Raw genomic sequence first — 12575 nt, forward strand, 5'->3', positions numbered from 1 at the left:
GATAAGACCATTGTTTTCACATCTCTTCCTTCCTTCCTGTATCTGGGGGAAGGGGAGAGAAAAGGGGAGAAGCCTCACCCAGCCCCCAACCATCCCAGTGTCCCCAATATGGGGCATCCTCCAAGTGTCCTGCTCAAGTGGTTTTGATAACTCAACAGTTCTATATTGCTGCCGATCCTGCCACTCCAATCACGATGAAATCTCTCCAGACTCCACTGGCTGACAGTCCACCTTAGAGACTCCATTTGCCCAGGCACTGCCAGCATTTAGCTCAGGTAGTTGATTGAATTTTTCTGTCCCCTTAGCTTTCTTGTGTGTGCCAATAGGCAATGGTTGATACCAACAATGCCAGCTCGGGTCTCCCACATGAGTGGGCATATTGGTTTGGCCCCAAAAGATCCTCAGATTTCCTTCCTCTAAACCACCTGGTCTCGGGCCCCCTTACTTACCTGCAAATGTAGCCAAGTCGGTGGAAATGTCCCAGAAGTCATCCCTCACTTGACACCTTCTCCCTCAGCAGTCCTCCTTCCCACACATCTTGACTCGCTTCCCTGGGCAATCCACAGCCACCCCCCCATGCCTGGTCCTCTGGCAGTGTGCTGTGCCAGCCTTGGGCCCTGCCTACCTACCCAGGGCCCATGCATACTCTGTGTGCAGGTCCCCAGATCCTGTTGGTGTGCTGGAGTCTGCTCCCTACATATCTTTAAAACAAACTAGATGACTATGCTGGCACATATAGTTAACACAAATTTGGCATTAACCAGGCCCAGGATGCCCGCCAGCTATTAGCTGCTTTTCTCCCAGCAGTATAACATTTGCCTAAGTACAATGCAGCCTAGGCTGTTGCCTACAGCTGGAGTAGAATTTTTTTTTTTTTTAAGAGCTTCTGCTGGCTCCCAGCTTCTTCAGCTGGCCAGGTCCTCCTGCAGCTGTAGGAAAGAGGGCTGCATCTCATCCCCACCCTGGTATGCCCATGGTCATGGGGCTTCAGAGACAGCAACAGAGGGTCAGGAGCTTTAGAAGCAGAGCCGGCAGGCCTGCCCTAGTCGGCCTGGGCACATGTGTTGGCCTGGACCACGGGGTCAGAGGGACAGGCCCATCAGGGAGGAATGCCTGGCAGCCATGTTGATATGAAATTTTCCCCATTCCACAGTTGTCCAGTGATGGCGGGGGAGCAAGGCTCTGACGCGGCCCAGGCTCCACCGGCCGGCCAGCTAAGTCCACGCTGCCTACAGCCAGGGTTCAGAATCCCTGGCTGCAGACAGGCATCTCCATCCTGCCCTGCTGGGTAGAAATGCCTCAGCCCAGAAGTAGAGGTGGGTGCTGGCTGGGGCACCCACATCCTGACACTTCCGCTCTCAGCCTGGATGTGTGTGCCCGGAAGAGGCGAGCTAGTCTCTCATCTGAGCTCTGTTCAGAGATCCTGGCACGTTCCCACTCCTATGGGTGCCAACAATATGTCCCCAGTTTGCACTGACCCTTAGCAGGAGGCCACACACCTTCTGCAGGGTCCTGAAGGCTCTCCAACAAAAGTTAAGCATCTAGTCAAGGCTCCCTTTCCCTAGATCTTCGACTCCCCTCCCCACTACCACCACCAAGTCCCAGGCACTTGAGTCCCCTCCGAAGCTGTGGGCTCGGCCCAGCCAAAGGGCCGACTAACGCAGGACAATGGTCCCGTTGGCGCGCCCCAGACAAACGGGCCTTGTTGGACCGGCAGCGGGGGTGCGGCAGTGCGCCCTGGTGCGCTGAATGCGGCTTCTGTGCGTCCTGGAGCCAGCGCGCAGGGGCTGGGACCGCGCGGGGAGGGGGCCCGGGGCCTGGGGCGCCCATTGGCCGCAGCGCCGCAGGCGGGCCAGGCTGGCGGCCGCACCTGCCTTAGAGCGGGCGCGGCGGCAGCAGCAGCGGCGGGGCGGGGGCATGGACCAGGCCTGACCAAGCGGGAACCCCGGGCGGGTGAGCCCCGCCGCTCAATGAGCGCCCCGGGCGGCGGGGCCCAGGGCCGAGCCAGCCACGTTGAGCCGGAGGAGGACGGCAACAAGGTACATTTTGGCGCCCACCACCTGCTTACACTATGCCTCAATCCACCCTCTGGGAACCCCCACCTGCGGGCTGCGGTAACTTGTGTGACAGAAAGGTGTAGGGGTGCCTGTGCTACTGCTCCAGGAGCCAGGTGTCCCTTCCAAGGTTGGGAGGTCCAGCTGGGGGCCAAGGGGACAGTAGATTGGTGCCAAGAGGACCTGGGTTTTTCCTCCATGGACCCCCCTTTCAGGGGTTTCCCTAGACCCTGAAGGTGTGGTGGGTGGAGTTGGAGAAAGCTGGCTGCTGAGGTCCGGTTGGAGGGCAGTAAGGATTAATGATTAATCCTGACCATGGTGGCCTGAAGCCCCGGGGAGGAGAGACAGGAGAGACATCTCCCCACCAACCCACGCTGGAAGGGGTCCAGCAGAGCCAAGGTCCCCATCTGCTTAGGAAGGGCCCCATCCTACACCCTTCTAGGAGGTAAAGCCACCAAGAAGAGGCTTAGGGGACAAACCGCAGTATCTAGGTGTGGTGCTCTTGGAAACCCTACAGGCGCCCTGCCTTCTGGGCTAGTGCAGGAGGTTCAGGGCAGGTTTGGTCCCAGGAGAGATTTTTGGGGGGCAGGAGAGCATAGCTGTGGTCATGTCCCTTTTAGAAATATTTCCCCACCCCCACACACACACCTTCCCCAGCTGCCCCAGGCAGGAAAAACTTAGAGTGCACATCTGGCTGTGGTTACCCACACCCGGGAGGGAGGAAAGGAGGAAGGGCAAGGGCCTGACACCTGATCCCCCTGGTTGCCATGGTGACAGGTGCCATGGAAATCTTCGAGAGGAAAGGGGTGTGGAGGACAGTCCAGTCCAGAGAGAGACATCCCTTCCTTTACTGCAAGGTTTACCCTGGGTTCCAGAGAGGACAAAAGGTCCAGGATCATGCAAGGAAGCAGAGGAGGGCAGGTGCTAGCAGGTACTGAGCAGGAGGCATTGCTGCTGTGGACTCCGATTCCTCAGAGGGGGGAAACAGGCATGGGGAGATGCTAGTTCAAGGGTGGCTGGGTAGATCCTGCTGGGCCCCTCTCTCAGGACCTCAGCCCCATCCAGGGCCTCTCTGGGATCCCCCGTCTTTTGCACCCAGTGCAGGAACCCATCTCACTCCCCGCCACCTTGCCTCCTTGGCTCCCAGCTCTGCCTGACACCCCAGGAGGCTAGGCAGGTGGCTAGCCCCCAGGCGGGGTGAGCTCTGAGACAAGGAAGCCCTGTTCCCAGCTGTTTCAGTTCCAGCTTCTTGCTGGGGCCAGTCCCGTGAACCACACGTGCCTGCTTGCCTGCATCCTCCCGTCGCTGCTGAGCCCAGCTCCATCCAGTGTCCCCTGGCCTGGGAGGAGTACGTCCCCCACCCTCCCAAGCTCCGTTCCCAGGGAGAAAGAGGCAATGATTAACCCAGGAGAAGGCGGCTGGCTCAGATAGAGGAATTCTGGCCATAGAGGCAGGCTTGCTGAGGGCTGCTTCTTCTCTCTGACTGGGTGAAAGGAGAGGACAGCCCCTTTGGAGAGCCCCAAAGGGCTCTGGGTGGCATAGGGTGGGGCAGAATGAAGCAGAGGTATCCAGTGGAGACACAGGGCTGGGGCCCCACTGCAGTCACCAGGTGAGGGCTCGGCAGTGGGAGGAAATGGGGAGAGGGGCCCACAGCTTACCAGCTTTCCCACAACTGGTTTGGGGGCAGAGGTCAAGTGTGGGCTTTGGAGGACTCCCTAGCCCTGGCTGGTGCCACATCCTGAGTTACCATGACTCCCATCTCTGTTTTGCAAGATGTGAAATACACAAGGATTGGGGCAGCTTGAGTCGGGAGTGTGAGAAACACGGGATCTTTAGCCCTCCGGGGCTCAGCAACTGGCAGATCTTGCTTGCCCCTCTGCCTCCAGCCAGGTCAAGATGGGTGGTGGGGTGCTGGCAAGCTGGCGGCAAGCCTCAGACACAACACTGAGTGTGCGCCAGGCACAACACTGAGTGTGCGCCAAGCCCGTGCAGAGGGCTCAGCCTTGTACTGAACCTCGCAGCAAGTTAGTTACTTATGGGAGAATGGCCAAATCAAGATTGACCACCAGGTCCCAGCAAGATCCCAGCAGTAGGTGTGCATGCAGCCCAGGGCACTGTGCAAGAACAAGTGACCAGTATCTTGAAAAAAGTAAAGAAAAAAAAGCCCTTCCTAGTGTTGTTTATAACTTAGGCAAAGTGGTGCATCACCATCCTTTGAAAACTCTTGGAGGCACCTTGTGAAGGATGGAGAATGAGCATCCTCTGAGGGATGGGAGAGGGGGGAGGGTCATGACTTTGAGGAACTTATGACTTGCCTCTCTGCCCTGCAAGGGGCAGCTCCTCCCACCCACCACCAGGAGGGCATGTGATTGTGCTGGGATGAAGATAATGTGGTGGGCACACATGGGCTCCCGGTCCTTCTGATCTTGGCATCAAATTCCTTCACAACTTTACCAGCCCGGCCTGTGTGAGCCCCTGCCCTGGTCCCATGGAGCTAACAGATGTCTTCTTGGCATCTCCTTGGCCCCAAGAGAGGCTCCGTTGAACTTCTGGGTGTGTGCGGCTTGCCCTTTGTCACGGTTTACTGACAAGATGAAAAAATAGCTTTCTGAATCATCAAAGAACATTGCCCTTCTTTGCTGCCAAGCCTGGTATCTCCTCTGATACCTCTGGCCAAGGGGGGCAAAGGAGCAGTGAGATATCAGGGGTAACCACACATGAAAGTGGGCTTGGGCACCAGCAAAGAGGAGCCAACGGGGCAGTATTTTCCACCCCTTATGCCAACCAGGTGATCTCCAAGTCTCAACTCCAATATTCCCCTCCAGAAGGGCTTAGCGTGGGAAGCTTCTAGATCTTTTGCAAGTCACCTGCTCCAGGGTGCTCCCTGGAGGGCCAGCCTCACCCAACTGTGTTTTCACCCATGCAACCTACCTTGGGGACTCCCTCTCAGGCCCTTGCTGCCCCTTTCCCACAGAAGTTCAGGGACTTGGCTGGCCACATAGCTGAGTATGGGAGTGGCTTGAACTAGCACATTAGCACGCAGCCCTGCTTTACCAGCCAGAGGCAATGGTTGACCATGGAAATATCTTTTTTTTTTTTAATATTTACTTACTTTTATTTGAAAAGTAGATTTACAGAAAGAAGGGGAGACAGAAAAATAGGTCTTCTATCCCCTGGTTCACTCCCTAATAGGCTACAACTGAGTTGATTCAAAGCCAGGAACCAGGAGCTTCTTTCGGGTCTCCCATATAGGTGCAGGTTTCCAAGGCTTTGGGCCATCCTCCACTGCTTTCTCAGGCCATAAGCAGAGAACTATATAGGAAGTGGAGCAGCCAGGACAAGAACCAGTGCCCACATGGGATGCTGGCACTGAAAGGTGTAGGATTATCCTGTTGAGCTACTGCACTGATCCAAATGTCTTTCTTTTCTACTTTAATTTGCTCTCCAAAATCCCCCAGCCTCTTTCGTCACTGTGTGTGTATGCATGTGTATGAGACATAGCTATGCTTGGATTGCAATGTCTTTGGAAGCAAGAATAAGCCTACCTTTGGGCTTGGTTTTCGACAGATTTTCAAAGGAGCTCTTATGTGCCATCAGAGAAATGCAATGCAGGACAAAAAGTCAACGGGCGTCTTTTCAGACAGGCGTTGAACTTGCCAGCTGATGTCAGGCACCTCTGAGTTCACCTCTCCCTCTGGGCTTGTGTTTTCTCGTCTGTGAAATGGAGAAAAAGACATGACAGGAACTGGAGATGAGGCTGCGGTGACACACCGCCCCGTCGGGAGTGCACTGCTCGGATCTCATCTTAGCTTCTGTTCATCAGTCACGGGGTGCGGGAGGGTGGCAGGGGGCACTTGCTGGCTCTGAGAAGGCGCACTCAAAACGCTCGAGGCTGCGTCAGAGTTGCGTTCTGTGTATAATAGGGACAGACATAGGTGCAGGAGCCCAAGCACATGTGCCATCCTCTGCTGCTTTTCCAGACTGTTATTAGCAGGGAGCTCGATAGGAAGTGGAGTGGCTGGGACTCAAACAGGCACCCACGTGGCACCGTAGCCTTCTGCACCATGGTGCCAACGCCGTTCTTCTCCTCATCACCCTCTTTCCTTGCAACTCGGTCTATTTATCCCTGTAGTCTTGCTTGGTGCCGCTGTGCCCATGGCCCCTGATCTCTGGACATACAGGGAGTATCCCAGGCCTCCCACAGGCTCAATGTGTCCTAAGCAGAACTGGACCTTGTCCGTTCCCTCCCCAGCATCAAGCCTGGCCTTCCTCAGCTTCCCCTTGCTTGGGGACTGGCTTCAGCCCCAGACTCTTGTTTTCGACATCCAATGGTTTAGGTCTTCTCATACCCGAACAGGTGTGCCAAGCCTCCAACGCATGCTTCCCAAGGCCCTGTACACCCCACTGGCCCTTGCTCTCCTTCCTGGCTGTGCCTTAGTCTCCCCTGCCCACCTAACCCTTTAGTGGCCCACACATAGACATGCCAGCCAGGCTGAATGATTGAGTTAGTCCACTGCCCTGGACCCTTGTGGAAGCTTTTCTCTCTACAAGCTTCATTCTATGCCAATAGGCTCATTAGCTAATTTTACTGCTGTCACAGACAAGCCCCAAGGGCTTGGTACCATGGCAGCTTCATTCTCATTTTCTTGTAATCCTGTCTGAAGTCAGGGTCTCCCATGTGGATACCAGAGCCCAAAAACTTGGGCCCCCCTCTGCTGCTTTCCCAGGCCACAAACAGTGAACTGGATTGAAGTAAAGCCACTGGGACTTGAACCAGCTCTCATATGGGAATGCTGGTGCTGCAAGTGGAGGCTTAACCTGTTATGCCGTGGTGCTGGTCCTAAATTTTATTTTTGATTTGAGAGACGGAAAAAGGGAGAGAGACAGAGATACCATTTGCTAGTTCACCCCAACAAATGGCTACATTAGCCAGCCAGACACTCAAGCCGGGTCTCCCCCGTGGATGGCATGGATCCAAATACTGGAAGCATCTTGCCAGGGTGCAAGAAGCTGGAGCCAGGAGCCAAGCCAGGCCTGAAAGCCTGACTGAGCGGGGAGGGCCAGAGCTCTGTGTATCCCTGCCTGGGTAAGCATCTCACCTCTCCCCCAGTTCTGGGGTGGGAGCTGGCACTGCACTGCGAGGATTATGAGGAGCACACATGTTTCAGAACACTTGGCGTTCAGCACCGAATCCTATCTGGTTCAGAGTCCATGCTCATAAAGCTCCGGCCCCTGCTATTGGATGCCAGCTCTGCCCTCTTCAACCCCTCTCCCATAAAACTGTCTTTAAACAAGCTCAGCGCTTAAGGCACAATTACAAAAGCAAATGGTAAAGCGCCTCTATAACATACCTGACTTTAATGTTGAGAGAGTTCAGGCCTTTGGACCTCTCCCGGGACCGCTCTAGCTCCAGGATGCTGCTTCCCGGCTGGGCAGGTGCCTGCCATCTTGGCAGCGCTGATAACTGTGAACCTGGGAGAGTGCTTGGTGTGGAAAATGACCAGTTCCCAGCAATGATGGTAACTCATCAGGGTAACAACACAGGCTTCCTAGAACCTTCTGTCTGGGGAATACCCAAGGCTGGACAACTACATGGCTCACAATTCAGGAGTGCTTTTTTTTTTTTTAATTTTTTTTAAAGAAAGGCAGAGAGAAAGAGAGAGCTTGCATCTGTTTATTCACTCCCCAAATGGCTGCAACGGTCAGATCTGGACCAGGCTGAAGCGAGGAACTTAGAACTCCTCCTGGGTCTCCCACGTGGATGACAGCGGCCCAAGCGCCTGGGCAATCTTCTGCTGCCTTCCCAGGTGCATTAACATGGGGCTGGATCAGAATTAGGGCAGAGGGGTTGAACCAATGCACAGGTAGGGTGCTGACATAGCAGGCAGCAGCTTTGCTGGCTCTGCCACCATGCCACCTTCCCCTCCTCCAGATCTAGAACTTGAAGAGCACAGCATTGGCACAAGCTCAGCTGTGGTGAAAGTGTTTGGCAGATGCACCGCGGTGGGAGCTCATGCAGAGAGGAAAGAATCTAAACCAAATATAGGAAGCAGGATTTTGAGCTCAGGGAGTGACATCTCACCAGGCTGGGTCAAGTGCTTGTTCTTTGGGGCTCCTGCAAGGTTGCCATCCCCTTTGGGTCCCTGGTTGTGCAGCCTCAGCATCTTCAAGCCTCCGTGCCTGGCAAGTCTGCTCTGGCACTCTGGCTTGATCTGTTCTCGGCTAGCTGTGTGGCGTTGGTCAGGTGATTTCCTTTGGGGGAACCCCGTAGTTTCTCATCCAGGAGGAATTGGAGTGGGCTAACAGAGGCGCACCACATCGGGACATAGGGGCAGTTGGAGTATTCTGGCCTCACTGCCCCCACCAGCCCTGCTGCCACCCCGCCTCCCAGCTCCTGCTGCCTCCCCGTCCCTCCCTCCCTCCACCTTCCCCCTTGGAACCTGCCCTGGGCTCTCTGCAGAGCTCTCATGCTTTGCTGTGTCCTTGGCTCAAGGACAATCAGGGGTTTGCTGAGCCCTTCAATGAATGAGGCTGCCTGAAAGTCCAGTGTGTGTGTGTGTGTGTGTGTGTGTGTGTGTGTGTGTGTGTGTGTGTGTGTGTGTGTATACAGGCAGGCAGCTCCTGAAGGCTAGGGTACCAACTGCAGGGTACTGAGGGGCACCTGTTCCCCCACCCCTTTCCCAGGACACTCATAAATATTCATGAGTCAGCCAGCCAACCAGCCTGCCTGCCTGCTGTTGGGTGTCATTGGAGCGCTCTTGTCTCCCAGTGACCACAGGGAATCAGCCGTGGCTCGGGCAGGGAGAAGAAAGGGACAGCCACCACTGAGGTGAGTGTGGTCCCTCTTCCCCTGTGACGGGGGGAGTCAGGGGGTGAACAGGACACTCTGGGACGGAGGCCTGCCTGGTGGAGGTGGTCCAGGCTCAGGTTTCCCATCCTGCTCTCGGTTTCCATGTGCACTGCTCTGCTGCTGTTAAACAGCAGGGTGACTGGGCCTGGAAGCCTGCACTGATGGAGGTTTGCTATGGCTAGGGTAGCGCAAGGTGGGGGAAGGTCCAGAATGGATGGGCTGGCTGTAGATGGACCCTCCCCACGGGTAGAGGAAGCAGGGGACTCTGTTTCTAGTCTTATGTCTGCTGCTGCTGTGCTGTGCAACCTCCAGGGTGGCCCTCTGACACACAACTTCTCCTGCCTCTCTCTTCAGCTCCAAGGCCATGGGGGACCCTGGGGGAGCTTGGCCTGTATCTAAACTGGCTGGGGCCCTGTAAGATGGGGGCAGCAGTGCTGGCCGGCCATGTCACTGACCATCCACCTGCATGAGCAACCCTGGGACGAGGGGTGCGGAAATGCAAAGGGTCTGCCCAGCACCCTGCAGGGAGGGTCGATGTCACCGGTGTAGAGAACTTGAGGCCCTGCGAGTGCCACAGGCTTGCCTGGAACACCCAGCCGGAAGACAGCAGAGCCGGGATTCAGAAGAGGGCTGTTGGGTTAGCACAGCAGTTAAACCATTGTGTCCATGATCCAGTCTACTCTATTTTTGTTTGTGTTCATTTTATGATTTTATGATTTTATTATATATATATTATTATTTTTTGCTAAGGGAACTGGTTCCATGTTACACGCATGCTCCAGTACACGCTTGGCTGTCACACATGTGACTCCCGTGTCACACTCTCCCTCCTGGAGATGGAGACACCCACCCATCTCCTGCCTGGCCCGGCTGTTGTCTGCCTGTACCATGCTCTCTGGCCCGCTCCGTGCCTCGTGTGTGTCCACCGTGTGTCCCAAGGGAGGAGTCACGGGGGTGGGGTCATTCATCAAACATTCACCCTGTGCCAGGCCCAGCAAGGCCCGGGGATGAGTCACCGGTGGACTCAGTGGGGACCTGCATCTGCACGTTCAGGCTCCGGAGTTGATAATGGTGATGAGATTTCCCCACGGTCACTATTAATCATTAAGGCTTATTGATCTCTCCTTGAACCTCACCTTCAAGCCAGGCTCCTGGCTGCCCACTGAGGGAGGCCTCCTGGGGTCTCTGTTTACTCCATGGGGCGGTGGGTGGGAGGGCTCTGCCTGGGGTTGCAGAAAGCTAGGCAGCTGCCCAGATGTACATCAGAGAGGCCAGACATGAAGGAATCCCCGAAACCTTGGGCCATATCAGATGGCCAGCATAGGAGGGACCCATCACCAGAGCTGCCTACAGATGTCCTCTCATCCTGACTGCTTGCTCAGCCCTCGGATGGCAGACCCTGCTGTGCCTGCCCCCTCCTGGCCATGTGCAATACCTTCTCCGGCCTCTGCCCCTTCCTGCTTGGGGCTTGAGATACACCTTGTGGGGATGGCAGGAATCGGGAAGAGAGTGGAGGTCTGAAGCCTAGCCTGTTGCTGCCTTGTGGAGCGACCCTGGGCAGGTCACATAGCTCTGGAAGTCAGGGTGCACTGAGGGGGAACGGTGGGGTGGAGATGATGTCTGGGAGGAGTCAGGAAGTTCAACCCTAAGGCTGAGATGACCCGGTCCCCTCTCATCCCCATGTCCCAGCAACCAGCTGGACCCAGAACACCGCAGGGGTTGGTGCCCAGGTTTGAGGAAGTTCAGCTAGGAGAACAAAATGAATGAACGGAATGAGCCAGTAAGAAGATGGAGGGAGTGGGGTGGGGGCGAGGCCAGGAGAAGCCTTGATTGGCAGCTGGGAGGCCGCTCTGCCCCCTGTTGCCCAGCCTGAGCTTCACTTAGAGCCTGCACCCACACAGCCGCTCCCTGGAGCTCTGAGACGCACTTCGGTGAGTGGAGCAGCTGAGGCGGGGGGTGGGCCCTGGGCTGTGCAGAGGGGAGCACGCCCCTCCCCAGAGACCCCATCCCTTCGCCCCTAGTTCAGAGGAGAGAATCAGGAGGCCCAGGGAGGCCTGAGGACCGTTTTAGGCTCGAGTCCCTGAGGCTGGCTGTGTTTGCTGCTGGGCCCCTAGGGGGCAGGAGACTGAAGTATTGAAGGAGGGTCCCCCAAAACACACACACACACACACACACCCTGGCCACACCTTACCCAGGGCTGGGAGCAGGCCCCCCAGGGATTCGGGAGGCTTGAGGAGAATCCTGGTCCCTTTCTCGGAGCCCAGCTTCTCCACTGGGGAGGAGAGGAGGGGCTCCCAGCACTCCCCGCTCTGCTGCACCAGCATCACAGGGCTGGCTGTGAAACACAACCCTGAAGCTCAGGGCCTGTGGGCCGGCTCCTGTGTCTGCTCAACCCCCTCTGGCCTCCAACCTTGTTGGGGTTTTTGGTTGGTTTGTTTTTAATATCTCCAGATGACTTCTCTGGGAATGGACCTTGATTTATGTCACGGGTCCTCAGTCCTTGTTGTTGTTGTTCCGTTTCTGATAAAGCTGTGGTAACCGTCTTTGCTGAGGTGACTTTGTGTGCTTGCCCAAGTGTATCCTTCCTATGGTGCACAGTCCAAGAGGCTCGGAGGGAAACTGAGGGTTGGAGGACTGGGGCTGAGGGTGTATGTGTGTATGTGTGTGGGAGGGGGGTTCCCTGTGATTCTGTGACACCACCACCTCTGGAAATATTCCCCACTCCCAACCCTGACCCCCTTGCCAAGCCAACAAAGGGCCTCGCTTTCCCAGGGTCAGGGAACGGGGGTGGGGAGTGTGAAATCCTCCCCTGAACCAGGGAGGCTTCTGTCCCTAAGGATGGTGGCCATGGAATTTCCCATGTGTGTGCCGTGACAAGTGAGTATGTGTGACCTCTGCTTGTGGCCTTAGGGACTTGGGGCCTGGTGCTGTGTGAGCCAGGAGGAAGAGTGGAAAGTTTTGGGAGCTGGTTTTGCAGCTCCCTGAGCTGAGGCAGTGGTAGTGAAGGGTGGCAGTGCAAGCAGTGGGGGGGTCTCTCCCGGACTGACCCCTTGGCCTAAATGGTCCCTGTTTTGCACATTGGGTTGCCTCGTTCAGATTTATCCTTTCCCTCAAATAAATCAAAAGGACAATGTTTAGGACACCCAGTTAAGCTGGAATATTAGTTATTATTATTATTATTTTATTTTATTTTTAAAAGTATATATAAGTATATCTCATGCAAGATTTGGGACCTACTTATACTAAATGTGTTTTGTTTTTTTCAATCCATCACCTGTCTGAAATTCAAGTTTAGGCAGTCTGACTTGGGGAGGGGGAGATGAAGCACTCCCCTGGCCCCTCACGGGGCAGGTGGGAGTAGGGAGACATGGGGCCCTCTGACAGATAAAGGTGCCAAGTTCAAGGAACCCCACCCCGATCTTGGGAGGAGGGGTCTGCCGCTTCCTTTTTCCTTTCGAAGCCCTCAAGGGGCATGAAGAACGGGGCCATGTCGCTCAGCTGCCTCCAGAATGGACCCAGCCCCGCGCCAGGGCGCAGCGTGGCTTAGCCCTCTCCTCAGCTTCCCCACAGCGACCCCGTGTCTGTCTGTCTCTGTCACTTCCGCCCGCCGGCGCCCCCTTGACCTTGCCTGACAGGAACCCCGCTGAGGGGCGGCTGCTGCACAAACAGTG

The sequence above is a fragment of the Ochotona curzoniae genome, unplaced genomic scaffold, assembly GCF_017591425.1.
Source record: "Ochotona curzoniae isolate NIBS_2020 unplaced genomic scaffold, NIBS_Ocur_1.0 scaffold_274, whole genome shotgun sequence".
NCBI lineage: Eukaryota > Metazoa > Chordata > Mammalia > Lagomorpha > Ochotonidae > Ochotona > Ochotona curzoniae.